This window comes from Suricata suricatta, chromosome 2 (genome assembly GCF_006229205.1).
Source record: "Suricata suricatta isolate VVHF042 chromosome 2, meerkat_22Aug2017_6uvM2_HiC, whole genome shotgun sequence".
NCBI lineage: Eukaryota > Metazoa > Chordata > Mammalia > Carnivora > Herpestidae > Suricata > Suricata suricatta.
Window position 1 is genome coordinate 37443324 of NC_043701.1, and position 18779 is coordinate 37462102.

The 18779-nt window shown below is 39.3% G+C and overlaps 1 protein-coding gene across 2 annotated transcripts in view; it reads left to right on the forward strand.

Moving 5' to 3' along the window:
* IMMP2L (inner mitochondrial membrane peptidase subunit 2) overlaps positions 1–18779 on the forward strand; it is an 848590-nt gene that overhangs the window by 445850 nt on the left and 383961 nt on the right. The window lies entirely within an intron of this gene.

Consider the following 18779-nt stretch of genomic DNA (forward strand, 5'->3'; position numbering starts at 1 on the left):
ACTTCTTGCTATCTCATGGCTTCCTGGGCAGCGCTTGCCTGTGCTCTTTTGTGAGAAGGGGTCTGGGTCGTGGGTCAGAGTGCAGTTTCTGCGAACAGATTGCCTGAGTTTGAATGCTTACCTTGTCACTTCCTAGCTTTGTGACCCTGAACAAGAACTTAACATCTCTGTCTCTTCGTTTCCTCCCAGACTGTGATGAAGATTAGAGTAGTTAATATGTATAAAAACTTGGAAAAGTATTTGGGATATAGTAAGCCTGAAAGAATGTTTGGCATGGCCATTATTGCCATCATTGCCACTGTCACTGTTGTCATTATCATAACCATCATCATCATCTGTTCCAGTTTTCTGTCTTGTTTAGACTGTCCTTTCTACCTTCCACTCCAGGTTCCTGCCTCTACCTACCCAGTCCTAAATAAGTGAGCTCAGTTAAAAGGCTACTTCCTGTGTGAAATCTTTTCTGACCTTCAAACAAGATATGATCTCTCAATCTTTACCCCTCTACCATCATTTATCACTTTTTAAAATGTATTACAATTGTTTTTATAATTTGATCTATGCCCCTTTTTAGCTATGGAGTCTCCTGGACGGGATCAATATTTTATTCACCTTTAAGCTTGGTAGCACATGCAAACATGGAAAAACAATGTTTGTTGAATGAGAACTGTGTATATTTTAAAAACTTGAATCTCCACAACATAAAATAGATGTTTTATCCCCATTTGACAGCGTAGAAACATTGGCTCAGAGAAGTTAGATTTCTTGCCCAATGTACCAAAACCATGAAATAATGGGCAAAAATTTGAACTCAGTTCTGTCTGCCTACAGAGCCAAGACTCTTTTACTGCAAAAGGCACTCAATATTCATTTGTAAAATAAATGAATGTTTGATTGATGACTGAGCCAACCAATTCAATATAGTCAGCAACAAGGGATGCTAAAAATAAAGTACTATTTTTAAAAAGGAATGAATTTTTGCACTAAGCAGTGGATGCTTTTATATAGTTGTGGTTGTTCAGTGTTAATGAAATACTTTGCTGGCTCTATCTGAGAAATAGAGGTCTGAAGAAATGCAGTATCTAGTCAGAAGGGAGTTGATATGCTCAGCAAGCTAAATAACTATGCATGGGCCACTGATGAAGAGGGGTTGACATTGTACTGGAAAGATCTTCAGTGACATGGGCCTTTGTAGTCTAATTCTGATAGCAGATTAGCTCTTAATTAAGTTAGAAGCATGATGTAAGGGGAGTGGCATTGGCTGTTTGTTAAAATGTGGAACAAAAGCATGTTGGATTAGAGAGCTTCATTTTCTTTTTTCAAAAGGGTTTTAGGAAGTAGAATCGGAAACAGAAGATTCTCATTTAACGATAGGTCTTATTTTTTATTATGACTCTTATTCTGGCAAAATATATCACATGAAATTTCCCAAAACATTTTATTTAAAAAATTTTTTTAAAAAGCTTAACAGTTTGTAAGCTTGCAATTCTGTGGCATAAGTGCATTCTCATTGTGCAACCTTGTTATGGCTTTTTGTGAACCTTTAGAATCAGAGATCCACTGAATGTTAGAACAGGAGAAAAAGGAGATCTTTGCATGCTGAAATATACAGATTCAACTATCAGAATTTAGCAAACATAAAAAGAAACAGAAGATTGATGGGTTGGGAGGGGCGTTAAGAGAGAAAAATAAGGCGCGTCTTTTCTCGATGGCAAGAGAGCCAGTAGCATAAATCTGCTGCTCTTGCAGAGGCACCCCAGGTCCCCTTCTGCTTCTCCCAGGATGGCATCTCTCCGTGTTCAGGGTGATTATGGAGTTAAGATTTGTATTTTGCTGTAACACAGCGTATAGGTCTTATTTTTAATGACGGATAGAACTCCACCTGAAGAACAATAGTTATTTTATTACTCAAGGAAATTCACCATCAGGAATGAGAAAGATGTCAGAAACCAAGGAGATAAATCACTGTCTCTGTCTGTCTATCTCTTCCCCAGACTCCTATCACCCTCTCTTTCCTTCTTACCTTTTTCTGTAGATCCAAACTGTCTCTCATCTTGGCTTCACTCTGTGCATCTCTTTATTCTTTCCTTTCGACTATTCTTCTTTTCCTGTAACCATGTAAACAGTTAGTGAAATCAAACGGTGAAAATCCTTTTTTTTTTTTAAATATATAGCAGGTAGACAGAGACATAGCCAGATAGATAGGTAGTTTGTAAGTTGCACAGAAATAATTGAAAAGAATCACATAAAAAAGGAAATATACCAAACCACTGATAGTAGTTATCTTTGATAAGATAATAGATGGTTTTAATCTTTTTATACTTCTCAAATGTTCTACAGTAAATACATGGTATTTTTATAATCAGATGTAATAGCTATTTCCTTAAAAAATATGAATTTCTTTTGAGGTAGAACTTTATTTCTACAACCGGAGCTGTCTTTTTAAATAAAATATCTGACCTACTTAGCTTAGTATTCAATTCTTCCACAACATAATAATTAAGATAGCAGCAACAATAATAGTAGACATTTACTGAGGTCTTATTTTGTTTTAGGTAGTCTGTTAGGAGTTTTTCATGAATTATCTCATTCGGTCCTCTCTGTTAGAGTACTAGCTGTTAGATTCATTTTGCAAGTGAAAAAAAACTGAGGGCTGGTTGTGGAAAAACTCATGGAGTTGCTTATTGGTGGAGTCAACAATCAAACCAAAGTGTTTCTGACTCCAAGGCTGACACGTACAGCCATTATGCGACATCAACTCTGATGTGTTTCCTCTATCACAGGCCAGCCATTCTCTCTATTCCTCACTCCAGCATGTCACATGCCTCATCATTTCCCGAATGTACCTGGCACATTGCATTTTTAGCTCTTAATATTTTCTGTGAGTGTGCCAGTTCGTAATGCTTCTACTCAAAGATCTCATCCTTTAAGAAGTTCCCCATCTCAGAGAGAATATTTTCCTTATTTTATTTTTAAATTTTTTAAATTTACTTTTAATTATGTTGTTCCAACATGCATTATCATATCTATCCTAACGGGACAGATTTTGTCAGATCAGTGTCTTTAGTTACACATGAGATTTTTCATATGAGAGCTATTATTTTGGGGAGAATAGAGTGTGTCTCTTGACTTGGCTTCTTTCTTTACTGGCCACTTTCTTTTTTCATCTTCTTTAATTAGGACACATTAAATGCAGTTGGGTTCATATAACTAGTAAGATACATGTAAGTTCTAGGCAAAAATGAAACTCCAAAATCCAAGATGGCGTACGGTAATAGTTTGCACCTGGAACAATATTTGTATGCAAAGTCTATTCACATTTTCCTGATTTTACATGGGTTCTTTTGTTGAGGTGGGCTAATGAAAATGATCCATTTATATCTAAGTAAGAGATCAAAGCAGTGATTCCTTTGCAAGAGAGCAAACATTCTTTGTCAGTACAATATTTAGGCATCTTGTTATATTGCACCATCTAGAAGTTAAAGGGTCATTTGAATTTTCATGAATATTTTATGTCACTTCTGTTTCTTGACTTCTGCTAGGCAGGAGAACAAAGGTGACTGTTAGCATTCTCATCGGATTCTCTTGCTTCATTGATGGGGAATGCAGGAGGCCCAGAGCTAAAGCTTTCTGTCTAATCTTCTAGTGATTGTTCAAGTTATTCCTTTCAGTGTAGGGAAGGTGCTTTCAAGAATGAAAGGCACTTACAACAATTCTCAAGAATGGTAGAATAGATGGGTGATTCTTGTGGTTATTACCTACACTGGGGCCATGCCTGAATGTTCAGCTCTAAATTTTATTTTATAATCCCTACTGTATTCTACTTGGACTATTCAGTAACAGAGGTGGGGTTCTTCCAACCTTTGGTCTTTAGACTGACTTTAAAAATAAGCTGATTAGATGATCAAGTCTAGTTCTGGGCACATCCTTGGCACTGAATACACATTGCATTTTGAGATCTCCTGCTTCACTTGTTACCAACCTCATACATTATTTGGGCCTCACTGTCTTTGGATTCAGCCTATTCATCAGCTGGTTTCCAATTCAGGGAGCTGGAAGAGTTTGGGTAGTATAAGGAATGCTCTAATCAGGTCAAATGCATATGGATAAGTGTGCAGACTTTGCTGATAGAATTCGGGTTTTGGCTGTCAATCGCATTTATTGACCTCTGGGTGTGTGTAGAGCAATTTTCGAGGAATCATGAGAAGAGAGTAACAGCTGTGATCCTAGCCAGTCTCTGCTATTTTAAATTTATTAGTAGCTATTCCCCACTACGGATACTTCCAGCTGCCAGGGAGACCAACCCTATTGAAACTAGCTTCGATTTAAACTAGCTCAAGTTAAAAAGGTGAGGCTGTAGCAAGGGTAATGTCCTCTCACATGCTGTAATATGAGCAGAGGGAAAACGGCCTCAGAGACAAATTAGCCATGGACTCAGATGCTGCCGGGAGATGCTATCTCTGTTCTCTCCCGTCTGCTTTTCTGAGCGTTGCCTTTATTCTCTCTTACTGCAGACCAGCTTTCATTCCATGTGCCGCGGCCTGACCACCGCCAGCTCTCCAGTCCTTTACCTGACAATTTTGCCACCAGAGAGAGACTGTCCCTTTCTCTGAGCTCAAATTTGAAAGTTTTTTTGGTGGGGGGAGAAGGGGGAAGACTTTACACTAGCCTACTTGGGCTGTATGCCTGGCCCTGAGTAAAGTACTCTTCTGTCTTCTCTACTCCCCTTGCCCCAAATTAGAGGGTAGAGGACAAGGGATGGATTCCCAGGAAAAGGAAGGTGTCCAACATATTGAGCAGTAAGGACCTGGTAATACTAGGTACCATTTATTGAGAGCTGTATATGGAGCATGGAGCTAAATGAACACTTTACTGGTAGCACCTCTTTTGTAGAGCTTCTTATAGTGTCTTTTTTTTTTTAATTTTAAATGTCTATTTATTATTGAGAGACAGAGAGACAGAGCATGAGTAGGAGAGGGGCAGACACAGAATCTGAAGCAGGCACCAGGCTCCAAGCTGCCAGCACAGAGCTTTGAACTCATAATCCATGAGGTCATGACCTGAGCCGAAGTCAGACACTCAACTGACTGAGCCATCCAGGTACCCCTCTTATAGTTAGCTTCTAAGGAGATGCTGTTTTCTCCTTTTGCAGATAGAGGAAGCAGGTTACTTCACTTCCTGTGGTAACATAGCTTGTGCATGGCTTAGCCAGGCTTGGAAGCCACCTGTCGGGCTTCCAGGCTTGAACTCTAAACCACTCACTGTGCTAAGTGCAGGGTCGTTATCAAATGAGACTTGGAGCCATGCTCACTGAGCACACAGCACGGCAGTGTTGTGGCTGGTCAGGCCTGTGCTGCCCAGCGTCGGTAGCCTTGATGCCAGGGGTCTGGGGCTGCGGGCCACCCCGTGTCCCGCCTTGAAGGATTGTGGGTCAGACAGGGTGGGTACTGAACCATGTCCTCTCTTCTGTCCTTGCCACAGTGAATAACCTTTAGCTGAGATCAAAGCCCTGTAACCCTCTCCATCTGTCTGATTCTCAGTCACGTCACTCTCTGAGACTTGGCCTTTTTTGGTCTTTGTGCATACTTGTGGACATTGAGGCAGGGCTCTTCACCGTGCTTCTCATGAGGCAGGGCTCTTCACCGTGTTCTCTGTCTCGGAGAACAAGGCCTCTGGCATCCTCTCCCCCATTACGTAGCTGCTGCCTCCCTATGCTTCATCTAGGCGAATCCTCCCTATTCTTTTCACTCTCCCTATTACCCACTTGTAAGCAGATTTGCCTTCCTTTCAGGTAGTTCCCAAACCTGCCCTTCTATTTCCTCCTTTGGCTAAAATCTGGTCTCCTTTCAGGGCCTGATTAGTTTTATGACTTCTCTGCCTGGAGACCATCATCATCTTCCCACGTCTCAGGGCTGGGTGGGTCGGTGCACGCACCTGCAGATGTGTGTGTATGTTTTGGGAGATCTGTGCTTGTGTGTCCCCTGGCTTCCCAATCCCAGTTTCTAGCCACTGATTAGTGTACTTTTCTATAAAGCCCATACCACTCCTTGTTTCCCACTTTGTTCTTATTTATCTGCTTGTCAGTAGAGTCCAGACTTGGAATCTGATGAAAAACAATCTATTCCACCAAAGTACTGCTAAAATCTTGGGAGATTCAACTATTATGTATAACCCAGCCCCAAATTACTGTTTCCTTAAATTAAAATAAATGCCACTCTTACCTTCTTTCAGAAACCCATTCCTAGAGATGCTCCGTTGATCTTATTGGTAATTAGAATTATTCTACATTGGAAATCTTGAACCGAAGTATCCTATTTTCTGCCATAACTCTCTGTCTAGTTGGCTATTTTAAAACCGTGTTCCTCATACGTCTGCTTTTTGACCCCACAAAGACCTCAAATCCTCTGAGGTCAGTTCTCTCTGGGTCATCTTTCTTTCCCTTTTCTACCTACCAAGGTCGGCTGTGTAAACCAGTCAGTCACCTTGATTCTCTTGCTCCAGCCCTCCACCGCCAGTAGAGACCCCACACAATGCCATGATGGTCCGTGGCCCCCGTCCCCAGGACGTTCCTGGAGGAAGTCATATGGTGGTGAACACACGACACCCATATAAACGGAGAGCAACGTGTTTCAGTTGGCTCTTCAGCAGTGGCCTTCCACTCTAAGTCTGCTTTTCATCCCGTCATCTACAGGGATGATTCCAAACTTTCTCTTGTTGAGACTGCAACATCTCTTCTCTGATCTGAATATTCTTAGGAAACTGTCATTACTTTTAACTTCCTTGAATTCATGCCTTTAGCTGTGAACGCCCTTTATTTCACACCCTCCTAACTTATTAATGTCTCTTTATGCACACTCACCATTATCTCTCATTTGCAGTTTCCTGGGATGAGACTCTCACTTATTACTAATCTCTCTGTCCCTCCCTTTTCTCTTTCAAATTCATCTATTTCTGTGTTCTTAGGAATTTATCTCTAGAAGCCTTTCCCCCCATTCCACTCTGCAGTTAACTTATTTACAGAAAATCAGGCATGCTGAACTCTTACTTACACTAAGATATTAATAACATTATAACATTAATAATAATCCTTTTAACCTTTAACCTACTCTGTCATTCCATCGCTATCTTCCTCATGTAAATTTCTCAAGAGACCTGTCAACATTTGCTACTGTCACGTTCATCACTTTCTACTTACTTTTCCAGTTCACTTTCATCTGGCTTCCACTCCCCCCCCCCCCACCACCCCCCGCCCATGCTGCAAAAGCTCTCCTCTGAAGTGCATCCCTGTCCTGATTTGGTTCTTGTACATTGAAGCCTCCCGGTCCTGCTCCTACGTGCTTGCATATTCTCCTTGCTGCCCTTGTGGGCTTATTTGCCTCTTAAATATTTATTCTAGGTTTCTTCTTTTTCATACTGTTCTGCCTGTGCTCTCTTAGATAATATAATCTCTGCTTATGTAATCATTACTCTCAAATGTATATCACTGCTCCTGCAGATAATATTCTTTTCCCATATCTGTTATATATAGTCCTCAAACTGTCTGAGAAAGGTCCCGACTTCCATGAGCCCGGGCATCTCATACCCTCCACATCTGAAACTGACCTTTTAAGCTTGCCTGAATTCCGGCTTTCCTCCTGTATTTTTTACTTATTTTAGTTACAGTTACATAGCCCTACCCATTTACTCAGGGGAGTTCAGGAAATTTGATCCTTCTTTTGTCTTATGTCCTGTATTCCACTGGTCTGACTCCTGCTGGTTTTACTCCCAAAGTTTCTGGAATCTTGTTTTCTATCAGCTAGGCCTCTGTCATCCCCTGGCTTGTTTGCTACACCTGCTCCCTGATTCCAGGTTCATCCTCTCCAGTCTTTCTTCTGCAAACAAAACCCTATTTTGTTTATCATCACAGAGGGAAAAATATTCCAAGCCCCTTAGCACTCAGTTTCTCTCCTAACCTCACTCTTGGATCCTGGCACTCGTCATGGGTCCCCTTTTGCTCCTGCCACGTAAAGTGTTGTTTCTCAAGCACTATGCTGTTATTTCTCTGCTCTGTGTCTTTGCAGATTCCACGTAGGGCACTTGGAGGGCTGGCCTCCCATAACACACAGTCAGGCATACCCTTCTCTTAGCCAGGCTGCCTCCCATCCTTCACGTTTAATCCTCATAACCCTTCTTGTGGGAACCCATCTCCTGCTAAAAGAGGCTGGGGGTGGTGCTCTGCCTCTGGGCTCGTAAAATAGGATAATTAATCAGAATGTATTATTGAATCAATGGATGAATGAATTTTGTATAGAGGTTTAATGGATAAGAAAGTAAAGTTGCTAAGTATTTAAGCATTGCAGCACTGAGTCTTTAAAGCTGTAAGAGTGAGTGGCTCAGTCGGTTGAGCATCCGGCTTCATCTCAGGTCATGATCTCACGGTTTGTGGGTTCGAGCCCCGCATTGGGCTCTGTGCTGACAGCTAGCTCAGAGCCTGGAGCCTGTCTTCAAATTCTGTGTTTCCCTCTCTCTGCCCCTCCCCTGCTCACGCTGTCTCTCTCTCTCTGTCTCTCTCTCTCTTTCTCTCTCAAAAATAAATAGAACATTAAACATTTTTTAAAAACCCTGTAAGAGCAGACCTGTAGACTTGTATAAATGAGTGCAAGTCTATGCTTTGGTTCTTGTGTGAGACAATTAGCCATGAACTATCGGAGATATTTGTTCTTGATTACATAGAGAACCAGTGTGCAAATAGGATCCCTGAGAAGGGATCCATCAAGATTTCTGGAGAAAAAGAGCTCACTACTATCAACGATGGGGATGCAATATTCTCTCTGATAGCAAATTTCATATTGTTGTTATTTTGTGGTTACATTTATTATTGCTGTTGCTCTGGGAAATACAAATGATTTTCCTTGAGCTAGCCACAAAACACAACGAAATAGATCAGAATTTGAAATGTATCCTGCTCTGCAAGTGTGGAATTTATGTGTGCTGAAATCATGAGTACCTAGTGTAATAATAAGTAGCATCTGCCCACGTGTCAGACCCTGAAGTGTGTACAGCACTGTGTACATATGCTTTTATCCTTACAAAACTGGGAGACATTCAGGAACTTTCTTCTCTTCATAGGAGAGGAAACTGAGTTTTAGAGAGGTTGCTGAATGTTGGCAATCACAGAGATAGAAGCTAGGCCTGGAATATGGGTCGAAGTCCAAATCAACTCTCTGAAAATGGTGTTTCTTTCTCTCCAAACATCTTTTGAGGCTCCCATTCTTTGCCTGTTCTTTAGCATTACTTTTGCTTTGTGTTTGATTATTTGTAATAGGATTCGTGGGAGAATGCTAACAATAATTTAGCTGTACCTCATTTTGCTCCCTTCAGAATCTTTGACTATATTTCTGTATTCCTGGATGATTTCAACATAATATGGAGATATCTACAAACTATTATTCTCAAAGACAAGCCTTATGTCAACTCTGATATATTTTTTTAATATTTATGTTGGTTTTTATTCCAGGGTAGCCTATATCTGACTGCCTTTTAAATATTTAAGGTGAATGACAATTGTATCATTCTGTTAAAGAAGCCAGCTCTTTTTTTTTTTAGTGTTTTGTTGTCCTGAAAACAAATAAGTAAATGCATAAATATGTACATATACATAAAACATCAACAATGCTATACATAAAACTACTGTTTTATTTGCTAACTATATTTGAGACTGTAAAAAGGCAAAATATATAACCTTTCCTGACAACAGAATTTTGGAGCTTTATCAAAGATGATTGCTAAGCAGAGGACTAGAAAATCACAAGAAGCAATTGTTAGGCATAGACAGAAATATAATAAGGCAAGGTTAGGTTTTTAAGGAAAGGAAATGTTTTAAAATATGCTCAGAGGAAAACATGTATCCCTTTTGTGAAATCTCTTATCTTTCTTTCCATGCCATGGCACGATGCAGAAAATGAGTAAATTAACCCTCACCATTAAGAGTACTTCTTGCATCCTTAACCTTTTACAAAGGGTAGGTTTTATTAGAAATTCAATGAATATTCAGCGTTTTAGCCATTTCAGACTTTGGAGATGTTCCCCAGCTGGAGAATGCTCACTGAGGGCCTATGTGTGAACGGCAAGGCGGGGAGAAGCCTGGCGGGCTGGAGGGGCTGTGCTTTCACAGAGTTCCTTCCCATTACTAAGGAAACCACTCGTTTTGTCTGAACATGCTCTGAATAGATGTCTCATTTGAAGTCTAGTGCTCAAACCATGAGGATCGCATTATGGAGCCTAGAAAGAAATGAGGGGAACAAAAAAATGCTTGAAAATGCCACCAAGCATTCACAAAGCATCTTACTGTAATAACATTCCATGAGACAGAAGGTGCATTTATTTTTGCTGCATTCCAAGTTATTTTGGTGTTAAAAAAAAGCAAATTCCTTTGCCTGCCCACGTAATCAAAATAAGCAAAGCAGATGTTCTTCTGACCTATTCTTAATTCCCGCTCTTGTGAGGGTCTCACTCAGAAGTGTGACATACAGCCCAAGAAGGACAAAATATGGATTCTCATATTAATCTAGATTTGCTCCGTTGTGCTTTGTAACTCAATGGTATAGTGCTATCTCTGTGCCAATAAACAAACACATGTTCAGAGTCAGACCTTGGAATTTGCAGCCTCTAAATTGTCACTGTTAAATTCAGAATGGCTACTGCAAACTGGTGCTTGGTGTTCTTTAATGAGCATCCAATTCAGATAAGGAGTGAGCAAACACTGCTTCTAGAAGGCTCCTGCTCCATTCTCTACTCCCGTGAGTCCACAACAAAGAATGTAGCTCCTGCTAAAAAATGAGATGTCTTCCTTCCCCTGAAAAGCAGGGTCTATGGGGCTTTGATTACAATATAATCTTTATCACCCCTCTCCCCAATCTGCGATGTAGGCAATTGACATTTTCTTAAATGCACGTGAAGTGCTGTGCAGACAGTCAGAGGTTGCCACTATAAACCATAAAGACATTCAGGTGCTTCCATTGCAGGGAAGAGGGAGGCATTAATTATTTTCATTTTGAGCTACTTTAATCCTTTCAGCAAATAAGAGATGTATCAATACCTCAAGTAATCCACAAATGCAGAAATAATACATATTTATAGATTCCTTGCCATTTAGCTATTTTGCTGACACTCTATACCAGTGAGCTGACTCACCCGCAGGAGAGTCAGTGGTGAATGAGATCCCTGGACCTGTAGCTTGAGGTCTGCACTCGGACAGTCCCTGTGGGAAGGAGCTGCTTAGGTCTGACCTGGAGCACTGGGGTCACAAAGTCTAAAACCTAGAAACGAACATGGTAAACAAGTACAAGTTTATTTCCTTCAAAGAGGCCAGTAGTGTAAAATTAAAATATACAGAGCCATCAGCATTGTCAGAAAGCCTTGTGTGTGTATTTTTAAATATATTTCTTTATTCTGTTATACCATTAAATATACTGACGTTTGTAGATTAAAAATTTTTTATGGTATTTTTATTTTTGAGAGAGAGAGAGAGAGAGAGAGAGAGCGAGCGAATGCATGACCTGGGGAGGGACAGAGAGAGAGGGGCAGAATCCGAAGCAAGATCCAGGCTCTGAGCTGTCAGCACAGAGCCCAATGTGAGGTTGGAACTCATGAACTGCAAGATCATGAACTGAGCCAAAGTTGGATGCTCAACTGACTGAGCCACCCAGGAGCCCTGACGGTTATGTATTTTTCATAAATATGTTATTTCAAGGATTGCCCTTTTCAGATTCCCTGCCTGACCAAGTTTAAGAAATACCAATAAACTAAGTTGTTTTCTAGAATTTAGTTGCATCCCAACACCACTTAAAAGGCCCTTTGAAATTTGAAAGGAAGTTTATTCTTGGGAAAGTACACAAGTACTTATCCTGTCGATAATACCCTCACTAGTTCTGATTATGAGCCTTCAATTCGTTTTAAAATGAACCGCCTGAAGCTGCCAGCTGTTTCTGATCTGATGTGCCTATGGAGTATTTACTTAGAGTGTGTGTTTAGCACTTTAGCTATCATGGCTGCTGACAGGAGAATTCTAATATTGAGACTTATTATGAAGTTTCTGTTTTTGTTTTTTTAATTTTTTAATTTTTATTTATGTGAGAGAGAGAGAGAGAGAGAGAGAGAGAGAGAATCTGAAGTAGGCTCCAGGCTCCCAGCTGTCAGCACAGAGCCCAATGCAAGGTTCAAACTCACGAACTGTGTGTGAGATCATGAAGTGAGCCAAAGTTGGACGATTAACCGACTGAGCCACCAGGCACCCCAGAAAGTTTCTGTTTTCAAGATGACTATACATTCGATTCCTTATAGGTTTTCCTGTCATGGTTTGGCAGAGATCAGGGTGCATTGAGTCTTCGAATCCTTAGTACTCAGGACCATAACTGGAATGCTGTGAGCATCCATAGAACAGATCGAGGTGCATTGTGTGATAGGAGAAAAACAATAGCAAACTCAGCATTTATAAATGAGTCTTAGCCAGGCTTAATTGAGTGTTAAATGATGGAAGCATCAAATGTTTGACTTGATCGAACATTCAGCTAATAAAGTCTAATTTTTCCATGTCCCTTCAATCACCTGTATCCCTTTTTGAAATCTCTCTCTCTCTCACACACACACACACACACACACACACACACACACACATGATAGTATTGCACTGAAAGGATTGAGTCAACTCTGTCTGTTGAACAGCCTTTGCTCTGTTTCAAGCCTATGTGGTTGTATTTGTATTTTATTCTCTTAGTGGGAGAACTCTCAAAATGTTTCCAGGTACCACAGATCACCAGATATCTGGTATAATTCTGTCTCTGCCTACAGCAATAATTTCTTCAGGCTGTTTTAACAATTGCACATTTGATTGGCACCTAGCAGCATCTTATTTGGAGAAGTCTTATTTAGAAGGCTTAAATTTGTTAAGACCAAAGAGATTATAATCTTAATAAGAATGGAGAATTTACAGTTATAAGCTAAATTACTAGTACATAGCTATGACTTGATAAAGTTAGAAACTTATTTAGTAATTTGCTTTGGAGAGCTATAGGATTTAATATGCATATTCTAACATTCATGTTTTCTTATTAAGTATGTGTCTCATACACAATTTAGAACATTGTATTAAGGCCAAAGTAAAAAACTTATCTTCCAAGGACAGATAAAATTATTATTTTAAAAAAATAGTTTATTGTCAAATTGATTTCCATACAACACCCAGTGCTCTTCCCCACAGGTGCCCTCCTCCATCACCTCCACCTTTTCCCCCCCTCCCCCTTGAACCCTCAGTTCATTTTCAGTATTCAATAGTCTCTCAATTGTGTCCCTCTCTCTCCCCAACTCTCTTTCCCTCTTCCCCTTCCCCTGGTCCTCCATTAGGTTTCTCCTGTTCTCCTGTTAGATCTATGAGTGCAAACATATAGTAAGGACAGATAAAATTATAAGAATGAATTTATATATAAGTAAAGACTCATTCATGCACTTTTATACATAGAGTGAGTTTTAAAAAATTGTCATATTTGACTCAAGGAAACTTGTATTGATTATTTATTTTGCATTTCTTTTAACTAAATAAATGTGAATTTAAACATGTTGATTAACAAAATAGCTCAGATTTATTGTAGAAAAATTGGACAAGTCAGAAAGGAACAAGGGAGGAACAGGCATTTATCCACCAAAAGAGACATGGCATACACTTCAGTAGACCTTATTTTTGTACTTCTTTTGTGCTTCAATAATAGATTATAGTCCATATTTTCAAAATGATATCTAAAAACCCTAATTATATTTAGCACATATATTAACACCATATGGATAATTCATTCCCCAAATATTGTACATTTTTTCTTCACATTTTTTCAATGTTTCATATTTTAGATAATGAGATGATAAACATCATTCGATAAGATTGCCATAATGACTTTCTGAATTGAAAGGTTTGGGGCATTTCAGACTCCTGACATCCATTACAGCTGTCTTTCCTGAAAACTCCTACTAAATTCATACAACAAATTGTGAATCTCCTTCCTACCATGCCCTGGCCAGCATTCATTCATTAATTTACTTAAGAAATGTATTTGAACACCAAAGTATTACACTAGGTGCTGGGAATATAAAAGTAAAAGATAAAATCACTCATCTCAAAAATGCATTGCTGCTGTTGTTATTGTTGTTGATGTATAGAGGATAGGCAATGATAAACTTGCAAGTATATAAGATTATTGCAGAGATTGGTATACATTGTTTACAAAATTAGAAGAATCTAATATACCAAAGAGGGGTGATTAACATACAGTATTAAAGAGGTTGCTCCAGAGAAGGTGACATTTGAGTCCAGACATGAATGTTAAAAAGGAGAGTCCGGCCATGACACAAGGGCAGAATGTTTCAGGCAAATAACAGGGTATGCAAAAGGCTGGAGGCAAGAATGAATTTAGCATGTCTTAGGGACATGTAAAGTCCATAATGCCCATATGTAATGAACAGAGAAGTGGTAAGTAATGAGGCTCAAATGGAGACCAGGGATGAGTTTATCTATGGTCTTGCAAAGACTGAGAGGGAATCCGGAATTACTGGATTTATCATTTTTTGTTCACCATTTCAGAAATTACTAGGCTGTTGTATTGAGAATTGGTTGGAGGAAAGTAGGAGTTAAGAGGAGAAACACATAGTTATGGCTGACCTTCCTCTGTAGCCGAATAGATGGTGAGAGATTGTAGGATTTCAGAGGTATCTTAAATTTAGACCTAAAAGGACTGCTAGTGGGTAATATATGAAGGATATAGGAAAAGATGATTGAAGCCAGACTCCTACATTGTAACCAACTAGGTGGGTGATTGGTTTTGCTATTAAATGAGATGTGGGATTCTGAGAGAAGAGCAAACTGTCCCCATCCCCACACAGATTTCTGTTTTGCCTGGATAGTGGAGTGGTGATATTTTAAAATGTTCAAAATGCTTTGCTATTTTGCTCCACTGTGGAAAGCTAAAACCAATATAAATAAATAAATAAATAAATAAATAAATAAGCCCTACAAAAAACGAACCAACTTTGCTCTCTTCAGTTGTAGTCATTCATTTCCCAGAAGGGAGATTAAATTTTGTAAGAGAAGAAATTCAATGTCTAGTACTCAATATGAGTTTTTAGTTTACCATAAGATCACAGTATACCTCCAAATCTAGACCTTTCCTAATTTTGCTTAGTGTAGGAGGTATAAATACATTATTCTATATACTACCACAGATCCTACTTTGTGAAAAATTGTTTTGTTCTTTGGGAATTGTATCTTACTGTAACCTTAAGTTACTAAAATAAATATAAATTGTCTAAAAGAAAAAGGAATTCCAGGAAGTCAGTATAATGTTTAGCTCAATTTCTAAAATATACAATTATGCAATGAGCAAAATAAACAATTACACATAGACCGTAAGGTATGGATTTCTAGACCAAATATGGCAAGCTAGGCTTTCATCTGGAGATAAGATTTCCTGATTCTGCCTGAGCTCAAGTGACTTAGTGTATGTAATTTTTCCCTAGTTGGGAAGAGACTTTGTACACTACTAAGGCCTCTCTAGAATCAGAAAGAAGAAAAATAAGATGCATTGAAAGGAAAGGAGAAAGTCTTTAATTTGCACTAGTCTGAGGGAAGACCTATAGGAAGAAAAGCGGGGAGAGAGATGACAGTAAGGTGGTTGGAGCGGTGTCTTCCCAGGAGCCCTTGTACCTTTGGCTTGCAGATGGTAGATGCATTGGGCCAACGGTAATATCACTGCTTCAGTCTCTAAAATACCACCTCTACGCTCTCCTGCCACTCTTACCCCATGCCATAGCAGTTTGACCACACCATATAGTCAGCAAAAGAACACCTCAAGATTAACCTGTGGAGAGCCACAGAAGCTGAGCTGAGAGATACTGAGTCAGTGGCCAGAGTCCCTACAGCTGAGACTGGGCTGTCCCTGAGCTACATGCTGAATGAAGGACAAGGCAGCCAGTCGGGTTTGCCACCCATGAAAGCTGACTTGAGTCTGATTGAACTACACAGAACTACCAGGCTTTGAGCAAAGCAAAGTAAACCAACCGATCAAAATTTCACAAAAACCGTAGCAACCATAGATCACAGCTCTAAACATCAGCCGAGCAGGAGGACTGGATGTCAGCTTTGCTGTGCTTCTCATACTTGTGAATCGCCTAAGGATCTTGTTAAAATGCAGATTCTGGCTCAGTAAGGCTGGAATGGAGCCTGGGATTGTACATCTTGAACAAGTTCCCGGGTGATGTCCATGTTGTTGGTCCGCAGATCCCATTTTCAGGTGTGAGGAATCAGTACATTAGCAAGATCATCACAAAAGCCAGGGCATGCCTTTTACTAGTGTCGTGAGGGCGGCTATTTGAAGAACCAAGCATTGTTGTTGTGGGGTTTTATTCCCCACAGAGAAAATTAATTATTTGAAGGATTTCTCAAACTATCAGACTAGACCAAGTTTAAACTAGATAGGATATCTTTTGTTCTTTTGATTTTCTTATAGCTAGCAAGTAGAAGGCCTGAGAAAGACTGGCTACAAATAAAAGTGAAAGATTACTTTGTTTTCCCTCTCTATGCATTTTAGAATAGTGAGTTAATCTTTAGTTGCTTTTTAGCCAAATAATGGCCACATAACATTTTGGAAGTAGGAGCCTGGAGCCCAGAGGAGAGATCAGAGCTGCGGAATATAAACATAGAAGTCATCAGCGTGTCCTTATATGAACCTGTCCTCCTGTCCTCTCCCCTTCCCCCTGCCCCCCAGGAAATTGCATAAAGAGAGAGGACAAAGAGGTCTGGAGATTTGACCTGAGGCACTCTATCATTTAATTTGAACCCAAAGTGGAAAAGCTGCCAGAGGAGGAAGAAAAGGAGCAACTGGCCAGAAGGAATCCAGAAGAGCTCAGTGTTATGGAAGCCCAGAGAAGAAATGAGTAGTTGTATTAAATGGTCATGTGACTTTGAGTATTATGAAAACAGAATAGTGACCATTAGATTTGGCAACTACTGATATAGATTTATGATATATACTGATAAAATTTTTTAAAAGTTTGAAAGCAAGCAAAAAATATAACTGCTAGACTTTTCTGCTTCCTTTACAATCAGACTTGAGAACGTTGGCTTTCAGCCATTGCCTCTACTTCTTGGCTCCCTCCCATCATGTCTTCATTGCACTCTGCTTGGCCTTTGATCTCTTGTCATTCCTAGCAGTCACCTCCAATGTTGATGAATTCCCCCAGATTTCTTTTTCTTACAGATTCTATACAAATAGATTTTCTCAAGATTTCTGGTATGTCTCTTTTTTGATTATAGCAAAAAGTACTCCAAAACTAAATCTGATATGATTGCAATCTTGGTTAGAACTAGAAGTAGAAGGAAAGGTAGGCATTGAGATGTTTTTGGAAGTAAAAAAACATTGTATATTAAGAAAAATTGGGTCCCATTCACCCTCTTCTATTGTAATCAAGCCCCATTAGCAAGAATATTAGAATGTTGATTCCCAGGAGTGTCTGTAGGGATAAGCCAACTTCCCATTTCCAAAATGAGCTAAATTCTGTCAGAGATTTCTAGGTATTTGGCAGAGGAACAAGTAGTTAGGCAGAACTATGTCCAAAAATAAGAGGGCTAAAGATTTGCTTCATGCATCCATGTATTTTGCGTGGGACCAAGCGTAACTGGGTTTTGCCCTGAAACTTAAGAAATAAAGCTCCTTCATCTTTGTTAGAAACAAACTTTGCTTTCAAAGATGATTGCAAGTGTAGTGTTTATGAAAAACAGATTAGTACTTTGTAAATTCTTGCAGACATTTGAAATGGAAATCAGCTAAAAGAAAGATCCTGAACAATTTGATGGAAGATCATGGTAAAAGGAAAGACTACAGGTCAGGAAATGAATAGAACAGGTTTCCTATTCTAGCTCTGACCTCAATTTAATGTATTAGTTTGTACTGGCCATTTAACCTTTCTGGACCTTGTTTCTTTATCTATAAAATGAGGGAATTAAACCTGGTTATCTCTGAGGTCCATTTCAGCTCTGAAGTTTTATGAGACTGTAGTTCAGTAGTCAAAGTCACTGTGTAGAACCCAGGAAGTATCTTTTGTATATTAGTGATTTCCATCTGAATTATTGAATCAAAATGTTCTAGATCCTAAGGGAAGATCAAAGGATAGAGAGGAAGAAAATTCTGGCCAAGTCATATGTTCTTCATTATAACAGTTCTATCCCAAACAGATAATTTCCCAAATTTCCCTAAAAAGAAGCCAAAGGTTAAAAATTAAAGGACGTTGGTGTACAGACCATTGGAAATAAGTATCATCTTTCTGAGGGGCAAGTTCTGCTATGTAATTAGTACCACGACTAAGGAAACATTGTAGGAGGACCTCAATTTCTGCAAAGTACATTTAACAGAAGATATCTCTCAAGGGAAGTTGTAGAACCCCAGATATTTGAGATTCCTAAAAATGGACCCACAATAGTGGTTTGCCATGGGGAATAATCTTGCACTGGCCAGCAGATAGACTTGATAAGCAATGAAATTCCTCATTTCTGTTTGCCATGTTTCTAAGAGGAAAATAGCAATTAGGAGAGAATATGACTGAGAACACAGTAGCTGCTGTGAACAAGCTTATAGGCTTGAATGAAAATAAACTTATTTCAGAAACAATTAAAAATATACTTTTTAATTTTGAAAAAATATTTGCAAACTTGTAGAAAAATGGCAAAGATAGTACAATGAATTTCCAAATACCCTCAACAATTTATA